We start from the raw sequence: 22326 nt of genomic DNA, 5'->3' as shown, positions 1-22326 counted from the left end.
CGCAAAAGCAGGTATAAATAGTTCCTTCTCTGCGTATCCTCCAAGGCAAAACTTGAAATAGCACGTTTGGCTCTTACATAAGGCCTACAAAACTGGGAGGTCACAAACAAAGAGTACCTCTAAAGAAATACCCGAGGCATGTAAATTCAAAAGAATAAACTCCTTGTAGACCAGAATGTTCCCTTTAACTTAAGGCAAACATTAGCAAAGCAATTGATAGCCTCCCAGCTGTGCATTATTCTGAAAGCAAAGCCAAGTTAAGCAACCCATCACTTAAGGCATAAATAAAACAAAATAATAAGAAATGGCATGATCAAGATCTCCATGACAGAAATAGCATTACTGAAATGCCCTACTGTAAAAGCCTTGCAATGGCAAGGAGATGGATTTAAGTCATTAGCTGCTAGCATTGGATCTTTCCAAGAACATTTAACTCTTCTACTGCAAGGGAATTCCTCAAGCAGATACCAAAAATACCACAGTAAGGACCAGATTCAGACTTCTCATTACAGCAAAATGTTGGCTTCAGTAGGAAAACTGTCCTCTTCTGTTATAACTTTGCCTTTTCATTGGCTTATGAACAATGGAAAATGGATTACAGTTGTTCTGCACCTGGGAACTTATTTCTAGAGGGGCCATTGTAAACAAGGAGAGCCTGTCTGTTAGGATAGCATTTCTACAACACAAATCCACTCTAGAGAGTCACTGTCCAGGCTGAAGTCAATATGTTCTTAAATTGGTTTAATAAGCTTGCTTCTATTTTTTTTTTAATAAGTTACCAGCAAACAAAATACAGCAAGAAAATGTTTACTTCATAAAGCCCCTGAGAAGTCAATGTTTTCGATTTTGAATCTAATGCTGTTACAGCCAGAAGGTCCATTACCCAAAGCAGGAGTTTCAAAACACTTTTTTTGCTTGGACATATGAGTTAAGGAAAACAATGTTCTCCAGTTCCAATAAGGAACATTACCCAACATTTGGAATTAATCAATACCACTGTACATTACTGTGGTTTCAACAAATACTGAATATGCTAGACACCTTCTGTTAGAAGGTGTTGTATGTAAAATGAACATTAAAGCAACAAAACTCAGGAGACTGCCGTCGGGATTCAGGCACTTATTTCAGGCAGCTCATTCTTCCTGTCCTCCCCAGGCCGACAGTAAACACCAAGCATCCTCAGACAACTCAGCCTATACAAAATTCAAACCTCTGACAGCGCTCCTCTTCCGCTCATCACTGACAATACAGGAAGACTAAGTTAGGTGGCACAAATGTGAAATCTGAACAAACCCAGGATATAAATATCTTCCTTTAAATCTTACTTGTTAGATTATATAAAGAAGCAATCAAATATGTACTTTCAGTAGTTGTGCTGTTTCACTTCTCCCTATTTCATTTTGGCTTAGATGTGGAATCAGAGGAACATTTGGAAAAAATACGAATTTAAGTGTTGTGTTAGTTCACGAAACTCTTATTTAAATAAGAATAGCATCACTTCCCCAAACCCAAAAGACCAGGTTATTTTTATAAAGTTACTATGAGCAAAAAAATTTAACGTTTCACCTCAAAAATCTACTGACTTGCTTTAACAGCTGCAGATAAAGGCACTGTCTGTACCTAAATCTGTGAACAGAGAAGCCTTGTAAGAACAAGCATTTTTTTAAATTCATATAGGCAAACACAACTGGCTGGGAAAGTCAATCAGGTTCAAAATCTGGCTCTGTGGGAAGACAATATTTGTGTCCAATATACAGCACACATCCATACGATATGTAAAGACAGATGTCGTAGGTAACACATAACTGGCATGTTTTCATTCTTACCATTTCTTAAATTCCTTTTAAAACACAGTGAGAAAATCTACTTCTGAATGTTACCCTCAAACATGTTAGCTGGGAACCTGTTCTAAATTAAGGCAAAAAGATGCTGGATTAGAAAGTATTAGAACTAGATTACCTAAGGTCAACTGTTCTCAGAGATTTATTTAGAGAGCAGTACATTCTCCACCACATATAAACCCTTCAAACTTCACACAGACTATAGTAAAGAGCAGATTACAGCTGCCCAGAGGTGCACTCTTATATGAAAGGTTCTCCCACAGCTTGGCAGAAGAAATACAGTTGCACAGGGAGAACAATCATAGGTCTTCCTTTCATTACTGCAAACTTTTGCTTGTTCTTAAGTGAACAAATGTTTTCTTCAACATGCAGGGAACAAGTAGGTGAGGGAAAAAAAGGCAAAGAAACCCAACCTGACAGAATCAAGAACAGGCTTACATTATTCATCATTTATCCCACCTACATCTCATACTAAAAACACAAGACGGGAGGGACACCTAATACTCCAAAGAATAAAGCCTATTTTACATCACTTCAATAGACACATGAACTTGAGGTTTCACTTTTCCATCCCCCCGTACCTACTTTCAAATGTACTAAAGCAAAGACAAGATTTGCCCTACCTCGTTGTTCTTCCAGAACAGGACTCTTGGATTTGAAAAACCCAGATTTGCCTTACAGAAGCAGACTCCTTACATCACCTTGCAACTGGCACCAATACAGAAACATTCCTTACAGTATCAATCCAAAACTAATTGCTGAAGACATTAGCATGGAAGAAAGTCCACTGGAAATGAGAGCATCAGTTCTCAAATAAGGTACACTTTAAGGCCTTTTTTTTTGTGCGCAGGAGAAGCTTACACAGTGTGTTTTCTGCACAAAGGAAATATTAAATTAACAGACAAAATTTCTGAAACCTAGCAACGCATAGGATCTAAGACACTTCTCTTAAGAGGACTACCCAGAAAAGTTGTGATTATTTTGAATACCTCATGAAAGCGTTAGCATGTCGTTGCACTGAAATGTTCACAAAGACACAGTATAAGATGTCAAACAGTACAAGAGCACAAAAAGGAATGAATCTTCTGTCAAAAAAGATAATGAGTACCTGAAAGAAGATTATCCCACTGAATTTAGTGAAAACAAACAGATCCAGCATCAATTTCTTTACCACTCAGTTTCCAACTGATACCACTACATATATGCAAGATCTATGAATATTTCAAGAGCAAAGGGCAGAGAGTTGACAGAAGTCCATCTAAGCTGCTCTATTATTTTCACTGTGGAAGACAAGTCTTTTCAAAGTACTGAAAGGTTCAGAACATTATTTTATTTAATTAGGGTGTTAAAATACTTGCATTAACTTAGTAAGTTACTACAGAAATTTTTAAGTATCTTACATTTGTAAGATCACACACTGCCTTCATCAACAGAAATATGTAACACAAATATTATTCACTGTGCGTAACTCAGTTTTATAGACTTTTAATCCTTTTAATTTTTATAGACTTATATTCCTTTGCTAAACAAAACCATGATATGAGCAAAAATAAAAGTAAAATAAATAAAAAACAGAATAGCCAGACAGCATGAACTGACCTACTGAGACCAAGATCCTTCAACTGCTTACTTATAAACAAATAAAGGAAGTAAAAATAAGAGGTCATACTTTCACATGACCTTAGAAGGTCATACAACATGTACTTTATGCAAACATCATGTGGAATAGAAACACCACAGCCACATTAGCTTTTCTGAAGTGCCTTTACTACACAGTTAATTCATATTTTGAAGTTTAAATTCTCATATCCTCAAATTTATGCTATTTATTTTCACCAATATGAAAGGAATGTGTCAAAAAATATCACCCAAACCAAACAACCAACCCCTCAGTAGCTGCAGGTACTTCACTTCTTCCCTCAGCTCTCCCAGTTAATGTTATATTCCTCCAGGTACAGCTCCAACTTCAGGAAGAGGAACCGCTACCTACACATTAGCTATATGGGCATACATACAAACTTCTGTGTGCACCAACAATACAACCTAACATTTTTATACCTAAAGTAGGCTAATTGGTTTTGCCAGTCTAGTTCATATGTCCAGAGAATAAAACAAGGAGGAAATACTTTTAATTTTTTTCAACCTCAAAGGACCAGCCCAGTTAAAAACCAGCATTCATCAAACTCACTTTACTATGAACTCAACAGCTGAAAAAATCAGTTCTAATGAAGCAAATCATGCTGTAAACCATGCGTGAAAACAAAACTTATATGACAAACACAGTACAGCTCTTGACAATGATGCTTCTTCTATGCACTCCCTTCATTTACGAACAGAGGTTTGCTTTAAAAGGAACATCAAACTTCTGAAGGTTTCCATTTCCGTGCTGAAGCTGGAAGGAAGGGGCTGTCACCATCAAGAAGCCAGCTTACTGATACTGAAGGAATCCCAAGGTTTAACCTTTGGCTTAAGTAGTTGTCTTCTCTAGGGAAAAAGTATATTTTGGTTGATCAGGTAGCCACTTGTAATAGCACAATGAAGTGTAAGGACCTAATAAGCATTTTAGCAATTTTGTCCCATTTTAGAATGACATTACTTCTAAAAGAAAAAATTCAAAAAATCATAACTTGACTTCAGCGTGTCATCTTCAGATGCATCTAGCAAGTGACATGGTTTATGTCCCTTGAAAAAGAAAGCTTATCAGAAAAACACAAACACACAGGACTCCTTAACTTCTTGTACCACACCAAGGCGCCCGAGCCCTCTCCTCTAGCTGCGGCTCCGCTGAACCCCACAAAACCTCAGGGCCCTGCCACCCCACCCGGAGCCGCTACAGGAATCCGCCCGCTGCGAGGAGCGGCACACCGCCGCCCGACCCCCGCCCGGGGCCCGCCGTCGAAGGACAAAGCCGTCGGGCCCAGAAGCCGGCCCTGCTGCGGCCCGTCCCCTCGCTCCAGTCGCGGCGGGACGGGACGGGACAAGACGAGCCGGGAGAGGCGCCCCAGCGAGGGGAGCGCCGCGAGGCTTCACCCCCCAACCCAGCCCTCCCGCCTGGCAGGGCGGCCCGGCCCGGCCCCACCGCCCTGCCCCAGGGACGGCGGCAGGAGGGTGGACAGTGCGATGCCCTGACAGGCCCTGGCCGCCACAGGCCCCCGGGGGAGCCTCAGGGGGTCCCCGCCCGCCACCGCGGGGCACGGGGTGCCCTTCTCCGGCCAGGCCCGGAGTAAACGGGCCGCCCCCCGCTCGGCGGTAGCGGCAGCGCTATCTCTTACCTGCGGGCTGCGCGGGGGGCGGCGGGGCCCGGGCGGGCATGGCGGCGGGCGGGGACGGGGAGGGAGGGGAAGAAGGGACGCGGCCGGTTATCTGAGGCCTCCCGCGGCAACCGCCATCGAGGGGGAACCCATGTCACGGCAACAGGAACCGCGTCGCTGCGGCCCGGCCCCCTCCCGACGGCCACCGCCTCCTGCCCCGCCACCACCCATTCGGCCTCCCAGCAAGCACCGCAACCGCTCCACCGCCCCCAGAGCCGCGTCACTTCCAGTGTCGGCTGGCGTGGTGGACACGTAAATAAATAACTAAACGAGGGACGAACGCAACTGCGGCGGTACTGACCCACTACCGGCTGAGGGAGACGGTGGCTTAACCGAGTGGCTGCTATCTTAAGTGCTGGCAAGCCGTTTCCACCGCGGTGGGGCGGCCATCTTGGACGGGGCGTGAGGCGATGCCCTGGGTGACGCTGCGGCCGCCATGTTGAGCTCGGGAGGAAGAGGGCCGCGCCGGGTCGTGGTGTTTTCTGCGCCCTGGCGTAGACAATATGAGGTGTTTTAAATTTTTTTTTAATTTTTTTTTTCATTCGCCCCAGGGGTGCCGTGTGGGCTGTGCCAGGTGAAGCCCTCCGCTGGGGCTGCCTGCGCTCGGTGCCAGGGATCCCGTGAGGGGGGCCGTGGCCGTGCGGGCGCCCAAACCAGGCGGTGACATAAAAAAAAAAAACCGAACACCTCATCCAAAATAGAAATGGGGAATCTGGGGCGAATCCGTCTGTCGGCGGGCCGGTGGCGGGAGGAGACTGGCAGAAGGGCTGCGGTTGCCGAGCGGGAGCGGCACTGCGGTACCGGCAGCACCGGGTGAGGGCCGTGGCGGAGCTTCCTCGCCGCTAGCACCACTGTGGTTGTACCCGCACTGTGGGAGGGTTTCATTTCCAAGTCTTGAGGGCTAGGCTGGCATTTCTGCTTAGGAAATTGTTTACTGCAGAGTTCCGCCCCTTTGAAGTTTAGGGGGGAGTAGTCTGATCCCATATGTATGATCCCGCACCCCACCTCTGGAACGGGCTGCCATACCACTATTCCACCTTTTACGTCTCCTTGTGACCAAGGAGCTTCAGAGTTTGTAAACCGTTTAGTCCAGGTGGAGTCCCTCAGGGCCTGTCTGCACCGCGCTGTAACCTCGGCTCCTAAGCATCAGAGTCTGCCGGAGTTACCACCTTCAAAGAATAGCTTGGTACAAATTTGTTTACAGAAAAAGAGAGTCATATGTGCCTACGGTTCATAGGGGAGGCATGTACATAGGCTAGTTGTGACACCAGTCAAATCGTGCTTTAGTTGATTTTTAATGAGTTTTACGGTTGAACTTTTTATAGTTTATAGTCTTACTTGCTTGTTGGCTGTGCAAATTCTGTAAAAAGGAATAGAAAGACTGTCAAAAAGGCGTACAGGGAAATACTCTGTTTTTTAAAATAGTATTTTTCATATATATATATATCTATCTTGTGCTCCTTGGATAAAAGGGCAAATAAGTAGACAGTGGTTTGACCTTGTAGGTGAAAGAACGTTTACAGCAAGCCCACTAAATGAAATAATGAGAAATAACAACACATGTATACTTCTGTTATTCAAATATTTTTTCTATTTTCTATACCTTTTTAAACTGTGCTGGTGAATATTGTCAGAACTAACAGCACGTTAGGTCTTTAAAAATGCATAATACATTTTTAAGTAATATGCAAAGCCTGCCATACATCCTTTGACAGTACTGTACAGCAGCTACAACATGCTGGCAAATTACAATAATAGTGATCGAAGTGTAATACTAACACTTTGTTCCTACAGAGTCTTAAGCATATGTTTAAACACACAGTAGTTTGGCTGAGGAAGGCTTAAAACAAGGCCATTCATACAACTTTTCATTCCTGAGATAAGTTTGTGGACTAAAAATGCCTCAAATGCATTTAAGAGTAATTATAATTAATCTGCTAATTTAATAAGCAATGAAAGGCATCTGTGAAGTGTGGGAAAATTCCATTGTTAATACAATGTTTCTGTTATGTTAGGAATCCTGTTACAGTAGCTGAATATAATCACAGGTGACTATTAATGAGGCTGTGTGACTATTAATGAGGCTGTATGAGTATGACATTTTGCCACCTGGTGGCTGTTTTCTTTTTTTCAGCTTAGTGTCAGAAATGCAGCGTAAAGCTTTGCAGACCTGGCAGGACAGAAGCAGAGGCGGTGAGGGAACTGGAAGGCAGGGCAATTTAGCAGTCAAAGATCTTTGACTTTCAACCAATGTATAACAATACGTTTGTTTTACAAATCATAAGGGTGCAGAGAAGAATCTATAAAAGCAGTGAAATAGTTTGTTATAAAGCAACAGGCAACCTAGGTTATTTCTTCCCATATTTGTCAGTAGCATTAAGTTCCAGGGGCCCAAAATATACCTCAGGGTGTAGTCTTAGTCCATGAAGAATCATCTCCCATTCCAGCTATGTTTAGTTGATGGTCATTATCCATGAGTGTTAATCATTCTTATGGCAACATTGTAAATAATAAGAGGAGGTAATGTAATAATTATCTTCTCTTGTACAGCTGATGTATCAATGATTTGAATGAGCATATGGAATACACACACTGCTGGTAAACTCCCCAGACAGCAACTTGAGCTGCAGCACCCTTAAAAAAACCCAAAAAGTAAAGCCCTTCTGTGTAAAAGACCAAAGCCACGAGCACATCCATGTGCCACAGAAAGACAGCCAGAAAGATTGACAGTATCACCAGTTAGAATAGATCTTAGAATAGAAGGAAATTTGATAAGTAAAATTCCCAGGTGATTTGAGGAAGTGACTCGTACCCCAACTTACAAAGAAAGGCAGAAAATCCCTCCAAATGGTCCCCGCCAGTTAAACCAGAGAAAAGTTTCCTTCTCTTTCTTGGTACTATTCAGTAGTTTCTAGGACCAGAAGCTTTAATCAGTCTGCAGTTTTGAGTCCATAAAATTCATTTAACCTGAATGCAGGATCAGACAAGAGGTAAGTGTTCCACATAAAAAACTGAAGGTGATCTTCATTTAGGCATAATGTGAATGATTGACAAGATGTGTGGGATTTCTTTAGTCATTCCTATGTAAGCTTTGCTGGTTGAAGGAGATTACGTTTGCTTACGACGGCAGAACGACTCTATAATAGCATTAGGCATATTATGTATTAGTTCTGTGAAATGGAATCCATGGGTTACAATGCTAATTTTAAGGTTATATTTTCAACATATGAAAGTTTCCTTTACAGAATTGCATAGATCGTAAACACTGTATGCTATTTGGAGATTATTCTAGAGTGGTGTTTTATCCACTTTCAAACATACGGTGTTTGGTTTTTTTTTTTAAAGTGTATACTTCCAAGCAATTTCTTTTCTTACAGCATGGTGAAAAAGTTGTAATTTTGAGATATCCATCTCAATGTGAAGCCCCTCTGCATAGTGCAAGAGAGGTTTTAAGTCAAGTGGGACCGGTCTTGGTTAACTCCAAGGTTCCGAGGTCCGGCTTTGACTTGATAATTGCTGCAAAGCAGTTTTATCAGTCACTGCTGCTGAGTCTTAAACTGTCAGGAGAGGGCGTAACCTTCCCAGAAGTATCAAATGGAAAAAGCTGTCGTGGTGTGTCAAGTAGATTCACAAAGGCTGTCTCTGAAAAACCTGCATGGTCTAGACGCTCAGACACTCCTCCTAGGTGGGGAATTAAGGATGGCAGGGAGAACTTGTTATGGTCTATATCCATGCCCTTGATAAAACTTAGTCATTCAGAATTTTCAAGAAAATTCAGTATTTGAAAGGAAACAATTTAGCTTTTTATTTCTCATTTTGGAGTTGACAACATGGTTCCTGAATGTAACTTTTAGTTATACTATAAGTTGTACCATATATTGTGTAGCGTAATGCAGAATATCTTCTGAAAGATGTTGGATCACTAGCAGTGGATAGAGCAGGTTGTTGTGTTAGGTTTCTTGGGGTTTTGTTTTGTTTTGTTTGTTTGTTTGTTTTTTAAATTTCAAAGATATGTATAACAATGCTCCTGGCAGTGCAAGCTAAGCTTTTTCTGGCTTCCCTGCTCAGTTTATGGGGAAGAAACTTGCTGTAATCAGACTAGATGCATCTTCAAACTTAAGGCATTTTGCTTCCCTCTCTGCTGAGCCTGGCAACACTGCTGCTCAGAAACTAGATAGTCTGTTTTGTGAGAAACTGTGGTGCTTAATTTTTCTTTCTTTTTTTTTTTTTTAAATTCACAATTGAATCAGACATTTGAAGATTTGAAATTACCCCTAGAATGAATTTTAAATGGTCTTTGGACCTACCATCTCATTTCATTTCACTAATGCCAAAGGCTTTCATTTGTGCTATTGTCAACGCAATGCTAACATTTAAATTTTTCTGTGGAAATAGAAAAAAATCAAGCAAATTGAAAAGAGGATATCAAAGCATTGCAACTTATTTTCGCAGAATGTTTTGACTTTTTCCCATCCTGACATGAAACTGAATTGGCACATTTCTCCAAAATGTTTTTAATTCAGTAAAACTGCATTTATCTTAGACCATTATAGCTGAACCATTACTACTGCATTACCAAGCAGAAAGAGTTTGTCTGAGTGAATTTACCAATCAAAAGCTTTACATGAAAATAGTTTGTGGCTGTGGTTTCTTAAGGTGGGCATTATCAAAGCTAGCTGAATGAATAATATGGGCTTTCTGCTGGCTTCTAAGTGGACAACAGTTAGTAAAAGAAAAATTGTGTATTGTTAGTTAAGTTAAACAAAGCTGCAGCTGAGTAAAGAATGAACTAAGCAGCCTGTTACTAAACTCTGCTGCTGATCTGTCCTTTGGCATTGCAAGGTGGTAAAACAGATCTATGAGTAGCTGATGCATGTTTCTTTGAGCAGTGGTTGGTGCCCTGAGCTCAACCCAGAATCAGTGCGGACTTCCCCAGGGCACTGCAGCGCTCTCGTCTGTGTTAGAGTTGAGGGAGCCAGGAGCACCTCTTGGCCCCAGGACATTCCCCAGTCGCATTGAGGACTCCTGTATGAAGAGCCCATCTGTGTCTGTAAGCTGGCTGTGCAGTAGCAAAGATCCTGAGGGTTGCCAATCCTTGCTGTTCAAGCAGTGTCTGAACTAATACCTGCTCCACGTGCTCTTCTCATGTGTCTGTGCTGGCAGTGAAACAAACTTGCTGAGCCTGGCCTCCCTGTGCTAGGTGTTAGCAGTTACAATAACCCCTATGTGGAGGTCCCTGTTCCCTCTCAGATCTATTTCAGAGGCACTGAGGTACTCTTCTGAACATCTTAAATACCCATGTCTTCTGCATTGCTGCTACTTCCGTTAGCATTGAGCTTTGGGCATGCAGAATGACCAGGCACTGGTTTCTCTTGTTTTGAGGATCCAACAAAGGTGTCTTAGCTTTTCCCAGCTCTTCAAGGAAGGGACTGTCTCCATCTATTCTAGTTGCAATGACATAAAATATAAAGCATGTATGTTTTGGATGCAACATACAAATCTGTTTGGAGTGCAAGTTTGTTACTGTTTTATACAAATCTCCCTAGCTATCTTACTGGAGTACTTTACTGGAATCCTGTGATTCACGAGCCATTAAAAATCCCAGAATTGTCCTTAAACAATCCTAAATGTGTTAACTACAAAGAACCCTATGTATTGACAGAAAATAGATGAAATGGCAGTCATTTAGGTGGGTCTTAGAAATCTCCTATATCTAAAGGGCATGTATGTTCATTGGGTGGTAGCTCAGGCTTATTTGGGCAAGGGTAGGGTTGCTGACACTCAACACTGTTTGTTTGGAGGGTTTTTTGTTTTGTTTGTTTTTCTTCTAAGGAACTCCTTTCTGAGTCTCAATCATGTTTGCAGCTGATTTGGAGCCTCTAATGAACATGCATGCTCACATCCTTGCCATATGAGGGCTACCCAGTGGATTAACCAGCTCATGAATGTGAGAACAGCCCCATTTTTCCTGCCGTGGTCTAGACCACATCCTCAAAGTGGCAGAAGTTAATTACTTCAGTGTGGTGATACTACGTGTACACCTGGCCTCAACATGTTTTTATAAGTAACTCATCAGCAGCATGTGCAAAGTGTATTTTAGTGTATGTGCATTTTAATGATGGCAAGGCTTGTCAGAAGCAGCAATAGAAAAGCAGTGTAGCTGGCAAAAACTGGCAAGCTGCTGGCAGTGCTGGCCTGTTCAGGTGTGAAGGAGATAAAACAAACTTTAAGACAAGCGCAGACTGAAAACAGTCTGACTTCAGCCCTAATTTAACTGTGTTACTCAGGCAAGCTGAGAAGGAAAAAGAGCTGACAAGTGTAGCAGCCCAGCAAGCCATGGACGGCCAAAATGATGTATAGGCAACATGTACTGTTTCCTCCCAGGTCTGACAATACTTCCATCTCCTAGAAGGTGGTATTGTGTGAGTACCTCAGCTGTCAGCAGGAAAGCAAAGCAAAGCTTTCCAGTGTGCCTGATTGTTTTTTTTTCAATGTAGGCTCTAAATGCAGAAAGTCAATAAAAAAAGAAATTAGAATTATTCATTTAATGACAGTCTCTTGCCTTTAAGAGGCATGGCTTGTGAATTTTGTACGTTTAAGATTAAAAGTGCTAAAAATGGTTGGAGACCATTATTCTGTTATAATGATCAGATTTATTTATTGGACAAAGGTGAGTTGATTTCCATAGCTGTCCTCCTTCCTTGTGCATCAGCTCTTCTCTGTGATGACAGGAGCCAAGAGCCTCCAAATGCTCTTGTAGATCAGATGGTAGGAAATTCTGAGGTACAATCTACTAACTCTGTGTATGTGATGGGCACTATTACAGCAGTCTCTCGCATACCAAGCTGTTCAGCTGTATCACAAACATCTGTTTTAAGGCTTTTTAATTTCTAAGCATTTCAGAGGGGTTTGGGTTTTTTGGGGGGTTTGTTTTTTTGAGGTTTAGGAACATTGAAACTTACCTCTAGAGGTGGGTTTTATTTATATATATATATATAAAAGAAGACCTGCAATATCCTGTTGTAATCACACAAGTTCGTTTCATATCTATGTGTCAACACAGTCAGTGAAATTCCAGTGCCTGGTTCAGGTGTTTTGGACAAGTTTTCCTCACGAGCCAATGTTTTGTGATTGGCAGTGATGCATATCAATAAAAATAATTTGAGAACGTTTCTTCTGAAGATCATGCCTTTTTCTCTTTACATTGAATGGCAAAATGTCCATTAAACATAAGCAAAAGTAGGATTCAGTTCCAGGTTTTACACCAGAAGCAGCTGAAGTTTTCCTGGGTTAATGACTACTTCTGTCTCAAATGCAACTGCTATGCAAAGAAAGTGGTTCCTTTTGCAGACATTTGTCAAAATCTTTCTCAGTGTCTTTCAGACTCATATCTGATGCCTATTTCAGTACCACATATGTCAGTTTTATCCTCTGTCTTATTTTTCTGCAATGGGTTTGGTTTCTTGATCTATGTTTGTTGAGATGCAAAGCATCTAGGATGTAGGCAGATAACAAGGGTAGATCTCAGAAAAACAGGATTGCTTTCTGGAAAGCTCTTATATGAGAAATACATGAGTTTGGCCATATCTGGTCCTAAACTACCTGACAGGGTTGCTCTTATAGGTAAAGTATATACAACAATACAGAATCTAGAGAGAAAATACCATGCTCCAAATAGCCAAAACGTTTTTGAATGCTAACAGAAGTACTGTCTGTCCCAGAGTCCTGCATGCAATGGCCTTTGGCTACACCAGCAGCCAGAATGAGACCCTCAGCCAGTGGGGTCTGTTGTCTCTGTGTGGTCCCCTGCTGTTATCTCACAAGCATAAAGAAGCAAGACTGAACCCCTGACATTTGTACCAAGAACAGGCAGAATGTGGGAAGGAGCAGGCAGAAGGGAGTGTGGAGAGCTGGTCAGAGGGAAACAGCAGTATGACAAAGGCAGCGGGGCAGATGAGGAGATGAGGTCCAGCCCTCACCCCTTCAATATCCAGGATCAGTCAGGGATCTCTTGAGAGCAGCTGAACCAGCTCTATTGCCACAGGGAGAGCTAGGAAAGATGAGATTAGGAAATCCAGGTGCCTGTGCAATCTTTAAATTCACCAGGCTCTAAGTAGGAGCCCTCTCTCTAAATCATGGCTGAGTGGGTTTCAGTGCTAGGAAAAGGGTGCTGTCTCTGAACCAGCTCTGTGGTTCTAGTAAGCACATACGATCCCAGCCGGCTTCTGTGGTGTCGCTGATGTGCTCTGCAGGAGCCCTTGCCAGGGAGCACTTCCCCATGCCATTCCCTGCATCAGCCATACAGTCTGTGTCATTTCAAGAGAGGTAATGTGCAAAGCAGTGAGCTGCAGCCCCCCCATCTCTAAGCTTACTGAACTCAAGGGATGTACATTAGCAGTGAATTTGGCCCATGGTTTTCAGTTTTTAACCACTGAACTGAAAAAAAGTTTAATAAGCACAATAAACCTGTCAATTTATAGGGTGTAGTGCTTATTGCAAGGAGCCTCGATTCCCACCATAGCTGAGAGGGGGCTATTTGCAGAGCACCAGCTTGGGCTTTGTACCTTTGTTTGGCCAAAGAGGGATCTAGGTGTTGAGGAATTTTCATACCCCCATTCTTCCATGTATTCAGTACCTAGTGAGTTGGAAACATGGCTGCAAACAGCACCAAAAGCACCAAGACTCATCTTCCCAACACAAGCTGATTGCCAGAGGTTTCAAAGGAGCAACTTCTGTTTCTATTTCCTTGTATTTCTAGAGTTGTTTATAATGTAAGCCACAGGGTATTCACAGTCTGCTCGGTCAGATGCAAGTCAGCATCTGAAAGACTGATGGCGATTTAAAATCAGTTTGTATGGAAATGGCGTTGGTCCAACTGCCCAGTTGTGGAATGTTATGTGAACAAAGCAGATATAATTATTTCCAAATCTGGCCGCAATCCATATTTTATCCATATTTATCCATATTTTGCTGCAAAGGGGCTTGTCTCCGTTGGCAAGAAATCCCCTGGGCAGAGAGCATATTCTCAGTAACTCACTGTTTACCCCATACTGGGTTGAGTTTTCAACAAATCCTTCTCTGTGGAGGAGCCAAGATACGTGACCTTTGCTAGTGATGCAGCTAGCTCCCAAAATCAAATCTCTGTCTCCTCAGCAGCCGGTTTCATTTAGCAAATGTTGCAGCTTATGAGATCATTCACAGTTTTCTAAGCAGCAACCAATTCCTGATAAAACCTGTTGGTAATAGTCTGAATTATTCAAAGCGCAAAGACTCCTGTGCATATCATCACATGGTGGAGCAGTAGGGAGTTTGAGGAGCACTGCAGAGATCTCTCACCAGTCAGATGCTTGTTCTGCTTATTCAGAGATGGTGGGACGTGAACAAGCTTTCGTTCAAAAATAACATAGGCATTTTAGCACATGACTGCTCCCCCTCTAGCATGTTCTCTTGTACCTTCTGGGATCATTTTGTCTGAATTGTGCTGATGGAGCTCGGCTGTTATCAGATGGCCCTTTGCAGGGTTGATTCAGGGATGAGGAAGATGTAGACTGAACCTGCTGCAGACGCTGTTGCAAACTGGCCTGTTCTCTTGCTTGTAGCTAGACAGTCAGGGATGCATGGTGCATGCGCTTCATGGCTGCAGGACCACGAGTCTTCTGATCTTTTTTCCCATATAAATGTCTTCTGATGCAGATTGACAGCAGGTTATACTGAGCTTTTTCCGCTCTGCAGTTCTACACCATGAATGTGCTTAAGTTACCCTACTGACCGTGCCTTCAGAGCGGCCCGTGTTACCTACACACCTCTGGTTTTGTTTGACAATTTATATGCTGTTACTATCTAGGCCACTTATCTGGAGAATCCCCTTTCTCAATCTGACGCAGAGATGCAGGCAGACAGAGCTACAACTCTGTGCTACCTAAAAAAAAACCCCAGGGTGATAACCCCTTACAAAGCATGACAAAGAGTCACTTCATGCTCAGGTTTGCCATGGGGCTGGTTTGCTTTTACAGAGCTGGACCAGTTTCTCCTGAGTCAGATTCTGTTACATGCAAGCTACTGTGGTGCCTTTAATTCAGTTTAAGAGTGCATCAGATAGGTTTCTTTCCCCTTCACAATTATTACCTTGTTATTGCTCTGTTTGTTAATGTGCATTCTGGTAGCATTGCACAGCTACAAGCATGCCCCAGGGCCTGGTGCAGTAAGTGTGCCTGGTGTGTTTTTCCTCTCCTGATTGTGTAGAAGGAGTCATCACTGCATTATAAACTTATCTCTACAGCTTCTCGAGGCTTGTTTTTGCCTGTGGGAAAGCTTCATGTGTGATGAGTGTCAAGCCTGGCTTTCTGTGGGATAGGCTGGACCGTTACACCCTAAGCTGAAAGATGACCATTTCTTTTTCTGCTTTGGGACTGATATGAGGGAGCAGATAGCAGTAGGTCAGAGCTGTGTTGGACCCCAGTCTAATGCTGGCCCTAGGTAAGGCTCCACAGCAGTTTCCAGGTTTCCCTTGGGAATCATAATTTGGTTAGAGTAAATATGATAGTGAATGAGTGAGTCCCATGAAGAGCAGAGAAATATTCTCTGCAGTTGTGGAAGCTAGTGTGGAAAATACAAAGCATTAGTGTGAGCTTTTGAGTACCAGTTTTATTCCTGTGATTCTTTTTGGCTGGTCTAATACCTTGATGTTGAATTCAACCATTTCATGTCCTAAGAAGCAAACGTCACCATCACAGGACCTTCTTTGGTGCACGAAGGTGCTGTTTGCATTTCCCATTGCACTGGTATCACTCAGCTATGAAAAAAACAAATCACTGTTTCACCAAGGCAATGGTTGCTAGAAGAGAACGGATTATAGTTTGTAAGGTGCTTTGCTGGTAGAATGCAACAAGCTGCAGTGATGCCTACCTAACACACATATGTAGGCTTTGGACTCATTCGAATTAGAAATGTTTTGAAGGTCAGGAATAAATCTGTGTGTGACTGCCTATATGTATTTATACTTTTCTTGCAATGAACAAAAAGAAAAGAAAGTGGTACGTGCTTTTTTGTGATTATTTTTGTGATTTTGTTGTCTGCATGAAGATTTTTTTTCTCTGAGGCTTTTGTGCATGGTCTTTTACAGCTAATGGGCTGCTGCTGTGTAAAATTTCCTCAGAGGATACTCCAGAGGAGCCAACTGTAATTAGAACCCAAAAGACTGTGTCCCAGTCCTTCTTTGACATCTCCTTCTTTTACTTCTGTTATCTTTAAACTACATCCTTAGTGCTGTCCCTCTGTCAGAGTAGGGCCACCCTTGCCTAGATCTTTGCCCATGGAAGGTTTAGTATAGCCCTAACCTAGTTAGGAATCTGAGGGTTTTCCCCTCATTTCCTTGGGGTGTATTAAAATGGATTATCTTGATACAAAGAGTATAAAATAGGCAAAAGTGAAAAAAAAAATTCAGGGTCTGAATCTCTAAGCTCCAAAGACCTTATGATCCTGAACCCCACTGGCAATAAAAAAATGCCTGTAAATGCAAAGTCTTGCATCTCCAGAGACTTCAGGTTTAACAAAATAGGTGAACATATCATTGTCCTTCTGTTTCTGCAGTCCATCAGAGTCCTTAGCCCTGGATCTTTGCCCAGTCTTTAGTTGGATGAAGTGGACAAGGAATTTGAAGTGAGTAAGAACACATCAGGACTCCTGAGTTTAGCTAAGACTGCATATAAAAATAATATTGTCTTAGAAAATGAAAAGCCTGTGTCCTGCATTTGCTGAGCAAGGAGATTCATGCCCATGTTTTTTTCCTGTGTGCTGGCCGATTCACAAAACAGGATGCATTCTGACTGTAGCTAAATAAGCAGCTGAATGACTGTTATCTCTGTGCAGAGACATGGGCCTGTTCCCTTTCTGCTTTCAGGCACTCTACCCATTCCCCTTCCCGTGTAGAGGCTGCAGCCTTATGGGAGGGTGAGCATGTTCAGATACATCATAGCATTGGTGCTAGGTGAGACCGAGCTCAATGAATTGTTTCTGTCCAATTCCCCCAGAGGTGGTCACTTAATAATTCATGCCTGGTATTTATACCTTTTGGTAAAGCACTTGGAAACACCTGTCAGGCTGACTTTGACTTTGGGTAGCCAGTGGTCATTCACCCGTCTCCGGCAGTCAGCCATTTTGAAGTGATAAAATGTAAGCTATGCACAAAACTGGCAGCCCAAACCAGCTCAGGTGAGATTTGTTTGCTGCTGTAACCTCCTTGACATCACTAGAGTACCACCATTGTTTCCTCTACATTCAAGAGTAGGAGACCATCAAGGAATGAAGGCTGAATACTGAAACATTTAGCATTCCCAGTGCTGTTTGCAAAGAAACCCACCAGCCAAGAGCTATTTGGTAGTTTGGGTTCTAAGAAGGTGCTGTTCTCTATCTTTCTTCATATGCCAGTGCTGAACAATTTAAAAAGGACAGTGATAATAAAATTACCCTCTTCAGTCTAAGCAAAACGATAAATCTGCTCTGTTGAAATGCGATTCTGCTTTATCTGGTTTTACTTTTGGTGGGAGGCACGTGGTGTTTTCCTATTGCCACCTGCTTTTGGCAATGCAGAACCTGCTTGAAAGCCACTGAAAGTTCTGTAACCAATAATTACTTTGGAGCTGGCTAATAGGAAACTCTGCTCTCAGCGATATGGAAAATAATTAAAAATAAATAAAGATCACATGCTTATAGAGACCTTTCCACATCATTTAGCATTTCTAGTTGATAGAATGCATTGTGTTTCTTACTCCTATGTGTAGAAGATGCTTGCATCACCTGTGGGATGCTGAAGAGGGATATTGTGCAGGTGCTGCCCTGAGTGCCTCAGCTCCTTCCAGGGCTTTTTATTCAGATCTCTTTCCAAGCCTGGCAGGACAAGTGAACCCCTGTGGAAGCAGAATTGCAAGTGTCGTCTTTGTTGTATGAGTGATGCATAACTCTGCCTTCAGCACTGAAAGCCTTCGCTGTTCTTCACTTTCTTAGGGTGGTGGTTTCCTTCCTATTAGCATGTGCTTAAGGAAACATCTAGAGACACCTATCTGTGGCCTGCTGTTTCCACCTCTTTTTTTTTTTTTTTTAACTTCAAACACAGGGTGTGTATCTGTGTGAAGGGGAGATCAGGCATCCACATGTGGGTGTTTGGTAGAAGGTGAGTGTCCTCAAGGCCCCTTTATAAACACTGGAGCTAAGGCCTCTGCAAGACCATTCAGGGCATTAAAATTGTCTCTGCTAAGTCATTCTCTGGAGGAGCATCTTTCTTTCTACTGCTTATATAGGGAACCCACAAAGACCCAACTGAATTACCACAGCTGAAATTAGATGCTGCAGAAGGTGGCATGAATACCCCTGCAGCTTCAGCTACTACTCACCTGCTGAAAGGCTTCCAGTTTTCCCATTAACATAGCCGCTCAGCTGGCCTAAGCAAAAAAAAGCCGTCTTTGCAGAAAATTGTGTATTAAACATCAGTCTTTATTGTACCAAATAGCTCTTTTAAATCCTCACCCTGGGAAGCTGTTGACACATGTTTGAGTCACTCTACCACCTTCTCCCAATAAATGTATGTGTAATTGTGTTTGTGTATACTAGTTATTTGTTGCTGTGGAAGCTTTGGCATGCTGATACATATATGCATGCCAGCCGTCACAGCCTGTGGCTTCATGGCCGTATATGGAATTTCACCTGTGAAGGTATCCAGAATTTCCCTTAGGATCTGTTTGAGGCGTAAACCAAGCAGCTTAGAAGAGGGCAAGTAAAGATGCTATGTGCCCGAGACGGGTTTCAGTCTCTGGCAATGAAAATTGTGGCTTCCTGTTTGAAACCTGGCTCCCATCACCATGAATGCCATGAAGGATATTTCTTCCTGCCATGCCCTCTCCAGAACAAGATGTTCCCTGTGGAGTGGGATGCTCTGAGAGGCCAGATCTGCCTACTCCCTTCCTGCACTGCAGGTAGAAAAAGATGGCTTGAACATAAAGGAAGCCACAAAAATTATTTGGAGGATGGCCAGAGGCAGGTGGGAACAGGCTGAGGAGATGGAGGTCCATTTGGTCTGGTGCTGTAGCTATGTAGATTCAACGTCTAAAATCCATTGTGGGGAAAGAGTGACATGGAGTCACTGCTTGCAGTTAACTGGGGGGGTTCCTGGAGGCCAGGTGTAGGAAAGCTTGAAAGCACACATTTCAGCATAATTAGAGGCTTTTCTGAAATGAAGATATAACTTGATATGCAAAGCCTGTTCACTTGGATTTTATGTTTCACTGCACGGCCTGGAGTAGGCCTTTATCTTACATTTACATAAGGATGTTAGGCAATATACCACCACCTGCAATTTACTTTGACTGTGGTGACTGTTAATTCTTATAGTGTGGATTGAAGCCATGTGCTAAAACATTTTAGAAAAATTTCTAGTCTGGTATTTGGTCATTAGGGTGAAAAGGACCGTGTACTTTGAGGAAAGTGATAATAAACATGATGAAAGTATATAAAAAGCTAAATGACACTGAGAAAGTAGTTTAGGGTCTTCTCTTTATTCATCCACATATTAAAGCTTAAAAGGGCATATAATGAGACAGAAGAGCGGTACATTGAAGGCAGACAGAGAGGAATTTTCTTTGCATGGAGTATATTGCCATTCATGAACAATATCAGCATGCATAAACATAACAGGACTCTGAAAAAGATTAGGCATTTAACAGCCTCCAATACCAACATGTCCTACTGCAGTGATAAATACATAAAATTCAAGACTACTGAATAGGTTTCAGGCCAATTCTACTTGAAGAGAATGGGAAAAATGTATCTGGGGCAGGCTATGCTGTAGCTGTCTGCCACAGCATCCCTTGGGCTGTCCTCCAAACACATTCTAGTTAGCACAGCCAAAGACTGAACTATTTGGACTGCCAGTTTTATGAAGTGTAATAGTCACCATGCTCCTGTGATGGGCTGTGATCATCAGTTTGTTTATATTGAATACAGCAACAGTCTAATGGAAGATACTAGGTGTTCTGAGATGCTGATACGTGAATGGCTGCTGAATGCTTCAAGTGTACATTAGTTATTTCTTCTACAAGTGAACCCATATTGTGCTCTACTTAAAGGCACTTGGGCTGGCTCTTAGCAGAGAGGTTCAGACCTTGATCAGTCCTGTAGAACTCCTGTCTAAACCAGCCCAATGACAGGACTGTTAACCTGGCTGATGTTCCCAGAGAGTCTGAAACAGCATCTTCTGCTTTACAAGACATATAAATGCTTTACAAGATGTGTAAGTTCATAACAGATGCTGCTGCACATCTGTTCTGCACAGGCAGCTCTGTGTTACCTCCCTACCAACTTTGCTTACAGGCAACTTGGCCCTACCAGCTGTGTGCCCACATCTGTACAGTTTTGTGACCAGCAGTAAGCCTTGTACTTCTGCAGTCTTGATGAGATTCAGTGATCTGGGGACCTCTGCACCATGCCCTGTTGTGCAACACAGGCACCCCAAATGCTGCCCACTGGCAGCTGAGGCCCAGGACTGAGCCCTTGAAGGATGTCTATAGATAGCCATTGGTTCTCTTTACTGGTACAGAGATGTAATTTCATGTATTATGGGACCAAGTAAGGCAGGAGAGATATGGACACTCTGACCTGCAAATGCATCATCTCTTAATTCTGAAAGGTGAGCTTCTGCTTTTTATCAGCTTCCCTTTCATGCTGGCCAATGTGAGCCACACAGCTCTTAGAGATAAATTTGCTGTGCTTGTCAGTTTTTGAACCCCAGAGCCGTACGTTCCTGCCCTTTCCTCCTACTCCAAACAGTGAAATGTTTGCTGGCACTGTCCAGGAGTTCATCTGTTGGCATTTTAATATGCATGTGTACGATCATCCCATTGCTACAATTACACTGTGGGAATCTGGTTTCTAAAAATACACCGATCTCTGCTGCTCTCCAATGCTAGTATGAGATAATGTTGCCAGCGACACACAGGATGAAGTTAATCAATACAGCTGGTAATATATAAAGACAATAATAATTATAATTACAGTTGATTTCCCTTTCGCTTAAAAACATCATCTTCTAGCCCACATTATCACAGCTTCAGTTGTACAATGCATTAGAACAATCATGTGCTTCCCTCTGCTAAATAGAATCCTGTTATTTTGCCTGAGAGCATCTTTTGAATAGCTGGAAGAGGTTAGGTTTATTATGGGAACCCTAAAGCAGTTTGTACTCCTGCAGGTTCTCAGTTACTATCAATCAGTGTACTTCCACCAAAACTGAGAGAGATCTACCTGTTTGCATCACTCAGGATGTGATTGCTGTATTTTGTCTAGGAAAATGTGTGTGCACATCATCTTTTGAATCCGAGGTGCATCAGACAACTCCCTGCTAAGAAACCGGGTCTTCCATGTTCCAGCTTCTCTTCTGCATTACTTAAATTGCAGGTGAAAGCACCGTGAGTCAGTGGAGGCTGCAAAAAATTGACTGAATGCCATTCAATTTTTACTACTTAAAAAATCATATTTTGTATTACAAATAGACCCTCTGATCCCAGAGGAGCTATTCATGGTGTATGGCATTACTCAATCTTACTGTAGGATATTCTGGTCCAAAATAACATGTCTGCCTGGTGAATGAAGGAGGGGGCCTGGGAGTCTGAACTTCAATGTAGTAGTCAAAAGTCACAGCGATGAGATATTAGGTGTGTGCAAACCAGTATATTCCAAATTGCAGCACTTATTGCTGTGGAGCTATTACATCCCTGTTCTTCTCTCTCCCTGCCCATAGAATAACAGCAGAAATTATAGAAATGGCAAGGACCATTCATGAACTAACATGAATTGTGAAGACTGTCAGTGCTTTGAAATTCTTCAGTGAGTGGTGCTAAATAAAGTACACCTTCAGTGGTATCTGTAGAAGACACATAAAGCTCTGAATTCCTCTGGCTATGGGATTTTCAGCAACGGTTCCCTTGTGGAGAAGACCTGCCACCCCTGTGCAAAGGCAGTGGAAATGGAGAGGAATGGATGTGGAAGCTGAGTTCTGCATGCATGCAATAATCCAGAGATCCTCCCAGCTTTGTCCTCTGGAGTCTGTTTTGTAGCCATTGCAGCTCATTGTATCTTTCTTCCAAAGCTGGGGTCTAAAAGGAACCCCATTGTCCTTATTGGGGCCT

The 22326-nt window shown here is 42.6% G+C and overlaps 2 protein-coding genes and 1 long non-coding RNA gene across 5 annotated transcripts in view; 1 reads left to right on the top strand and 2 right to left on the bottom strand.

Moving 5' to 3' along the window:
* AFTPH (aftiphilin) overlaps nt 1-5331 on the bottom strand; it is a 48857-nt gene extending 43526 nt beyond the window's left edge. For 2 of the 3 annotated variants that reach the window (XM_075088357.1, XM_075088359.1), the window contains exon 1: nt 5114-5331. The gene's annotated coding sequence lies outside the window, so the exon portion shown is untranslated. The remainder of the gene's footprint in view (nt 1-5113) is intronic. The other variant, XR_012659763.1, reaches the window with a different exon arrangement.
* ACTR2 (actin related protein 2) overlaps nt 1-22326 on the bottom strand; it is a 516258-nt gene that overhangs the window by 327109 nt on the left and 166823 nt on the right. The window lies entirely within an intron of this gene.
* The window catches only part of LOC142055009 (uncharacterized), a 25067-nt gene continuing 8104 nt past the window's right edge, over nt 5364-22326 (top strand). The window contains exon 1 of the long non-coding RNA XR_012659764.1: nt 5364-5660. This is a non-coding gene — a long non-coding RNA (uncharacterized LOC142055009). The remainder of the gene's footprint in view (nt 5661-22326) is intronic.

The sequence above is a fragment of the Phalacrocorax aristotelis genome, chromosome 3, assembly GCF_949628215.1.
Source record: "Phalacrocorax aristotelis chromosome 3, bGulAri2.1, whole genome shotgun sequence".
Classification (NCBI taxonomy): Eukaryota; Metazoa; Chordata; class Aves; order Suliformes; family Phalacrocoracidae; genus Phalacrocorax; species Phalacrocorax aristotelis.
This window is presented reverse-complemented; position numbering and strand designations above follow the sequence as displayed.